Raw genomic sequence first — 8,499 nt, forward strand, 5'->3', positions numbered from 1 at the left:
AGGAAAGCAATGGGAATAATCTAAACATGATTATAAGTGCAACAGATACATAAAAATGAGTTTGAGAATTAAAAATAATCCCTTTAGCTTTCAGGCTTTCACCATGTTGATTTGGTTCATTACTGTCAGAAAACAAAGAGTAAGAAGCTGGAGGGTTAGACAGTGATTAGAAATGATTCAAAAGGCTTTCACGGGCATTTACTCCTAGCAAGATATGCTTTCTCATGAGGGTCTTGCAATTTGGTTGATGGTTCATATCCAAATTGCATGGTTGCTTAGCATTGTTAGAAGAATGAGACTGAAACAGGGAATGGAACAGGGTGTAAGATAGAATCTATCCATCTGGAACTAGCAAACCAAGGCAAGAATTACCTTATGGTCTGCAATTTAGATGCTAAACATGGAGATTCTTCCTAAAACAAGATATCGTATGTTAATATGAAAATTCCAGCAAAGCACAGTTGTAGCAAACATCAAACTATCACTGACTCTCAGAATCATAGCTCATAGTAAAATAGTAATAGCTTTATGAGCTAAATGTTAAGTCTTTGGAAGGGTATTTCTTAGTTGTTTTAGTGAAACCCAAAATTAGAGTTTTAAGTTTAATGACTAAGTTGACATTGAAAAATGAATAATAGGGCATTGTGAAAGGTAAAAATTTTAAATCATGTTAAACAATCATGCAATTGGAGGAGACAGTTTATTGGAAAACAAGTCTAATCCATGTTGTATACACTTAAGCATTTACTGAGTACTTATATGACAGACTATTCCCAAATAATTTCTGCAGTTATTCATGTTCTGGCTTTAGTTAAATATGGCTCCTAAAAGCGGCTGATGGACATGGAAACTAAAATGTTAATAACATCCACTATGTGTCGAACATAGATCAAGATATTTTCCAAAAATTATTTTACTCTGTTTTTCACAAGAAACCTGCTCATCATTATCCCTATTTAATAAATGAGAAAATAGAATTCATGATTTCATTTAAATTGTCCAAGGTCACAAATGCACTAGGTAGTTGAACTGAAATTGAACCTGAATCTCTTACTATAAAGACCATGTTCTTTGCCTTTTGCCATGAATTGTGCTATAATAAACCTGATTTTCAGCATCTTCAGGGGGCAACTAATTTCCTCTGATGAAATATGACTCTCTCAGCTGTTGAAAATGTACAATGTTGAAAATGCTGGTCACTGAAATGCTATAATTGAAGAGAATCTAAAAAACTATTTGTACTAAGATATGTCCTCTCTCAACTGAAATTCCCAATAAATAAAGCTTTTAAAGTTTCAGAAACCATAAATATAAGGCACACATATTTTGGGGGTAAAGCACTACTATTGCATGTAGGTAGAACAGAAAAAAAGCAAAATAACAAAACAGGGACTTCCCTGGTGGCACAGTGGTTAAGAATCCATCTGCCAAAGCAGGGGACACAAGTTCGAGCCCTGGTCTGGGAAGATCCCACATGCCGCGGAGTAACTAAGCCCATGCACCACAACTACTAAGCCTACACTCTACAGCCCGCGAGCCACAACTACTGAGTCTGCGCGGCACAACTACTGAAGCCCGTGCGCCTAGAACCCACGCTCCGCAACAGGAGAAGCCACCACAATGAGAAGCCCACGCACCGCAACGAAGACCCAATGCAGGCAAATAAATAAATAAATAAATTTAAAATAAATAAAATAAAATTCTAAAAAATAATAAAACAAAGCAATTTCAAATCAATTTTAAAAACATTTACTGAGAATCAGATAGAGAATAAGATGCTGATGACATAAGAAAAACAGGCCTTCAACAAAGGCTGAATTTTATTGCTGAAAATCTCTCAGGTCTAACTCCAATCAGTTCACATAGAAAGAGCTAATTTGGTGTCAGACATATTTCAGATTTAGGTTTGCAACTTACTACAGTAGTTCTGTGGCCTTGGTAAAATTACTTCAGTTAGGCTTTCCTGAGTTTCTGGGTTTTTTCTCTTAATCGGGAATAATAAGTTAGTTCAGAGAGTTTCTGTGTGGCAATTAAATGAAAGAATTTTTTTTAAGTCTAGCTTAGTGCCTTGAATTAATAAATGTGAATTTCATCCATGCAGAACAAAATTCCCACAGATGCCAGGTTTAAGGAGGACTTAATCCATTTTCTTTTCCAAATTTCAAAATTTGCACATCAGTTTAGAAGTTGCCATCGCTTTTTTCAAAACACAAAGATGATCAGCTCTTGAAATGTTCAGAGAGAGCAGTTATGAAGGAAGAAATACCTAATTGTGTCAGAGCAAATTATCTAGCTTTGTCAATAAAATATTACTGTGTCCTGTTAATAAAGTATTTAATCTTCTGCCTGCTTTCTTTTAAACAAGGTGAGGTTATTGTGTCAAATACTTTGATTTGAACGTTAAATTTTTTCCAAAGTCTAACTGGTCCACCTCTATGTTGGTGTTTAAGATAGTTATCTGGAGAGAGAAGTGTTTACCTAGAGTTCGGCCTCACCAGTTCCAGAGAATTCCTGGAGACACTTGGCTGGTTCACTGTCTTACGCAATAAATATACCAAGTATTCCCTGAAAATTATTGGCAGCCTAGCTTTGTAATAACACACAGTGGTAAAAATAAAAATAAATGAAAAAAACAGAGACAAACCAAAACCATTATCCGCATCTTCCAACCTAATACAATGCAAATCATAAAAAATCCCAGCAGGCCTTTTGATAGATATTGATCAGCCATTCCTAAAATGTATATGGAAATGCAAAAGATCCAGAATAGTCAAGGGGAACTAAGATCCCACAAGCCACGTGGTGTGGCCAAAAACAAAACAAAACCAGAAGAGTCAAGTCATATTTGTAAAGAAAGAAGTATTTGGAAGACATACACTTCCCAATTTCTAAAGGTACTATAAAAAGGTGCAAAAATCAAAACAATGTGGTGCTGCTGTAAGACCAAGAATGTTGATCAATGAAATAGAACTGAGAGTCCAGGAAACACAATACATTTTTAGCCGGTTGATTTTTTGACAAGAAGTGCCAAGACAATTAAATGAGAAAAGAATAATTTTTTGACAAGTAGTGCTATAACAACTGAATGCCCATATACAGGAAGATGAATTTAGACTCTTATCTCACATTGTACACAAAATTAACTCAAAATGATTCATAAATGTAAATGTAAGAATTAAAACTATACAGCTTTGAGAAGAAAACATGGAAAAAAATTCCATAACTTCAGCTAGGCAAAGTGTTCTTAATATTTAAGACACTGTTAAGAAAATGAAAGACAAGCCACAGGCTGGGAAAAAATATTTGCAAATCATGTATCTGATTAAAAATACTTTTACATAGAATAGAAATAACTTTTACAACTCAATATTAACTAAAAAATTAACCCAGTTTTTCTAAGTGAGGACTGTAGAATGTTGGAATAGATATTTCACCCAAGAAGATGTATAAATGAATAATAAACATATGAAAAGATGGCCATCATAATTAGTCATTGGGGGAAATGCACATTAAAACTACAACGAGATACTACTTTACACCCACTAGAATGGTTACCATTAAAACTACTGAGCATAACATGTGAAGATGTGGAGAAGTCTGAAACCCTCGTATATTGCAGGGGAGAATGTAAAATGGTATCGCCACTTTGGAAAGATACCTTGGTACCTCCTTAAAAAGTTAAACATAAACTTACCAAGTGATTCAGTGATTTCATTGCTAGGTATCTCCTCAAGAGACATGTAAACATATGTTCACACACACACAAAAATCTTTTCTGGGAATATTCACAGCAGCATTATTCATATGTCAATCACCAGAAACAGTACAATTTCCATCAACTGGTGAACAAATAAATTGTTTGTGGTATATCTCCACATTGGAATATTCATTAATAAAAACGAACAAATTACCAATGTATGCTACAACATGGATGATTCTCAGAACACTGTGCTAAGGCAAAGAGGCCAGATGCAAAAACACCTACATATTGTATGTTTCTGGAATGTCCAGAAAAGGCTAGTCTACAGAGACAAAAAAAAAAAATCAGTGTTAGTCTGGGCCCGGGGCTACAAACAGGGATTCACTGCAAACAGGCAAAGTGGATCTCTTAGGGGTGATAAAAATGTCTTAAAACTGACTGCACAATTCTATGTAAATATAATAAAATCATTGAATTTTACATTTATGATTGATAAATTTTGTCACATAATTCATACTTCAATAAAGCTGTTTTTAAAAAGTAAGTAAACCGATGGGAATTTCTTTTTCCCAGAGCAAGACTGAAAACACACACACACACACACACACACACACTCACACACACGAAAACCAAAGCATATATTCACTGGTTGATAAAAGCAAAAGTATTTTCCTCATCAAGAGTTTGAGTGTCGGACTTCCCTAGTGGCGCAGTGGTTGAGAGTCTGCCTGCCAATGCAGGGGACGCGGGTTCGTGCCCCGGTCCAGGAAGATCCCACATGCCGCGGAGCGGCTAGGCCCATGAGCCATGGCCGCTGAGCCTGCGCGTCCGGAGCCTGTGCTCCGCAACGGCAGAGGTCACAACAGTGAGGGGACCACGTACCGCAAATAAAAAAAAAAAAAAAAAAGAGTTTGAGTGTCAACACTTTTTGATTAATTATTTGTACTGTCTGCCACATATTTAGCTTACTGCATAGATGTTCTAATCAGATATACAATTTGCCTTAATGCATTAAAACACCTACACCAAAGCAATAATTATTTACCAACTTTTTAAACAAAATTTTCATCATATATTTTGTGAATGAAAAAAACCCTAAAAAGTTACTATTACCAAAAACAATTAAAAAAAAAAATCAGCAGACTAAATTGCGTAAGCTCTCGGAGGGCCTGCTTGGAGAATAGTTGAAATATAGAAGAAAACATCCAGCAACTAATGGTCAAAGTGATATAAACACAGAAATATTCCTATGTTTAGGAAGGTAGAAAAGAAGAGATATTTTTGACAGTTTTATCATAATGAATAAAATTTTCAAGCAGCCTTTGAAAATGGCCTAGCACATATGTTTTATTTACCTGCATTGTTATTGCTTTAGCCTCTGAACTAATAAATATCAGAAGAGAATTACATTTAGTACTCTGAGAGTGACTGTGACATGGAAAGCAAAAAATCAGTGAAGCTATAGAAAAGCCTGGTGTTAAAATACTAGGAGAAAATTAAATCGATTTTAAAATATTACTTTTTAGTTAATGTTTACTGTGTAAGATATACAAACACATATGAAGATATGTATAGAGATACAGACAGATGTATGTGTATCTATGTCTATATATACCTATTTATATATAATGTTTTATTCACTGGATTTCCCGTGACTCATTTAGATGACCTTGCGACAGGGCAGAGAAGATGTAGAAATACAACTTTAAATCCTAAAACAATGCTGGCAGAGCTGGATATACCAAACAGAGCTTCTGTACAAATAGAAATCAGTCCCCAAAGCACAGTATTTTGTTTTCAATGTTTTATAAAGTACTGGAGGTATTTTTTCTATAGACAATTGCAAACATATGTCTTATCTTATTACTTATATTTATTTAATGCTCTATGAATCTCAGATGAATCTGCTCCAACAATCATTTCATGCATCCCAATAAAGCAGCTGATATTCCATCTGAGTGTTAAGGTAAGTGCTATTTTCAGAACTGTTTCACGTGCACTACACAAAGAAAGCGTCAAAATGAGTGAGGAAATTTTCTATTTCTAGGAACATATGCTTTTTAAAACATTTTCCACTTGTTCAATGACTGAATAGATGTTTCCACCTTAATAAATGAAAATATAATGCCCATATCAATTATAGGCTTAAGGGAATTTGTTTTACATCCTTCCTGGTTGTGCTGTTACCTTCTACAACAGGGGAAGATCGGTTGAGCAATACAAAATTTTTTAATATAATTTATGGAGGGCATTAGAATTTGATAAGCTGCAAACAAGAACTCTTTAAATTTAAAAACACATACAATTTATACACTTGCAACCTCTTTACCGCAAATGTGACTTTTTTAAGCTACGGAATTTTTTTTTACCCTGTTGGTTTTGTTGAAATTAATGTAAACTTTTTGTACATAAATTACAGGATGTATGTATCTAATGTACCTAAAAGTTTATGAATCATCACTGTCCAATTGAACTTTCCATTGATGGAAATGTTCCAAAATTTGCATTGTCCAGTATGGCAGACAGTAGGCATACATAGCTATTGAGCACTGAAATGTGGCTAACGTGATTTAGAAAATAAACTTTTAATCTTATTTAACTGTAATTAAATTTAAATAGCCACATGTGGCTGTGGCTTGTGGATTAGAAAACACAGAAAGAGGAGGAAACTTGGAATCATACTTTTTTATTATCTATAGTAATTTTCATTAGAATTCTTGGCCAGATCTCTATAAATCAGAGCCAAGTGGAAGGTTAAACAGAGCTGGCAAATTTGGGTTTTGTTTGTTTGTTTTTGTTTTTGGCCATGCCGCGCTACCTGTGGGATTTTATTCCCGACCAGAGGTTGAACCCAGGCCCTTGGCAGGAAGAGCACAGAGTCCTAACTACTGGACCTCCAGGGAATTTCCCAGAGCTGGCAAATTTGTGCTGTGTATAGTCCAAAGTCAACTTGCATTCAAGTTCAACTTGCAGTATGTCATTTTGATTTGCTATTTATTGTTTGCTCTTTTAATGATTTGGTCTTCAGTTTACCCTAAAATATTTAAATTTAGATGTGAAGTGAGGTCATTTCAAACATTTGAAAAGGATTTTATTCAAAAGGCAGTATTTCTGTGGGAATTTGTGATAAATAGATCAAAGGGACCCAAACCTTCAAACATAAAGAGATTGATAGTCAGTCCTTGTTACTCCAATCAAATGTACTTTTCAGAAAGTGTCATTTATTTTCTCCACTGTATTGTATATGCAGAATATTTAGAAAGTTCTAAAAAGTAGACTCATCAAGCAGGAAGGACTCAGTCAAGCAAGAAGGTCCTTTATGGAAAGCATAGGTTGTCAGAAATTGTACCACAGCTCACTGTTGCTTTGTTCTTTTTATGTTTTAGTTTTCTACTATTTGTGTTAGTTTCTAAGACTATGTCTTCAATTTCTTTTATCTCTTATTATGCAATGTTTAATCTGCTATTAATTCCATTTACTTTCATCTGTCACATTGCAGTTTTCACCTCTACAGGTTTGATTTAGGTCTTTATTACATGTTTCATATTTCTGATTAACTTTTTTCAGAGCTTTATTGAGATCCATTTAAAGTGTAAATTGAGTGGTTTTTTTGCACAGAATTGTTCCACCTTCCCTATAGTCTAATTTTAGAACATTTTCATTTATTTATCCAGTAAAAGAAACCCCATGTCCATTTGCAGTCTCTCCCCATACACTAGCAACCTCCCCCCATTCCCGTGCCAGCTCCCAGCCCTGGCAACCACTAATCTATTTTCTGTTTCTTCAGATATGCTTAATCCGGACATGTCACATTAATGAAATCATACAATATCTGCTCTCTTTCAACTGGCACTTAGCATGTTTTCAAGGCTCATCTATGTTTTAGCATGTATTTTTACTTCATTCTCTTTTATTGCTGAAAAATACCCCATTTAATGGATGTAGATTTTTGTTTTTTCCATTCACCAGCTGAAGGGACTTGGGTTGTTTCTACTTTTCAGCTCTTGTAAATAATGCTGCACTATGGATATTTGTGTACAAGTTTTTATGAGCATGTTTTCATTTCTCTTGGATATATACCTAGGAGTGGAATTGTGGTTCATATGGTCACTATATGTTTAACATTTTGAGAAACTGCTAAACTGTTTTCCAAAAGCAGACGCACCATTTTACATTCCTACCAGTAACGTAAGCAGTCCACTTTTTCCATATCCTTACCTCTTATTATCTTTTTGATTATACCTCTGCTTATCTTTTTGAACATAACTGTTCTAAAACCCTTGTCTGTTAATTCTAGCATCTATTTCTATTCTGAACAGTGATTGATTTTTCTCCTAAACATGGGTTTTCTTCTCCTGCTTTTTTGCAAGCTTGTTTTTTTTTAATAACTTCATTGGCATATAATTGCTTTACAATGTATTAGTTTTTGCTGTACAACAAAGTGAATCAGCTATACATATACATATATCCCCATATCCCCTCCCTCTTGCGTCTCCCTCCCACCCTCCCTATCCCACCCCTCCAGGTCGTCACAAAGCACCCAGCTGATCTCCCTGTGCTCTGCGGCTGCTTCCCACTAGCTATCTGTTTTACATTTGGTAGTGTGTATATGTCCATGCCACTCGCTCACTTTGTCCCAGCTTCCCCTTCTCCCACTATGTCCTCAACTCTGTTCTCTATGTCTGTGTCTTAATCCTGCCCTGCCTCTAGGTCCATCAGTACCATTTTTTTAGGCTCCATATATATGCGTTGGCATACAGTATTTGTTTTTCTCTTTCTAGCTTGGTAGTTTTTAATTG

This window comes from Delphinapterus leucas, chromosome 16 (assembly GCF_059928025.1).
Source record: "Delphinapterus leucas isolate spDelLeu-1000000601 "Yukka" chromosome 16, BTC_Dleu_Yukka2, whole genome shotgun sequence".
Taxonomy (NCBI): domain Eukaryota; kingdom Metazoa; phylum Chordata; class Mammalia; order Artiodactyla; family Monodontidae; genus Delphinapterus; species Delphinapterus leucas.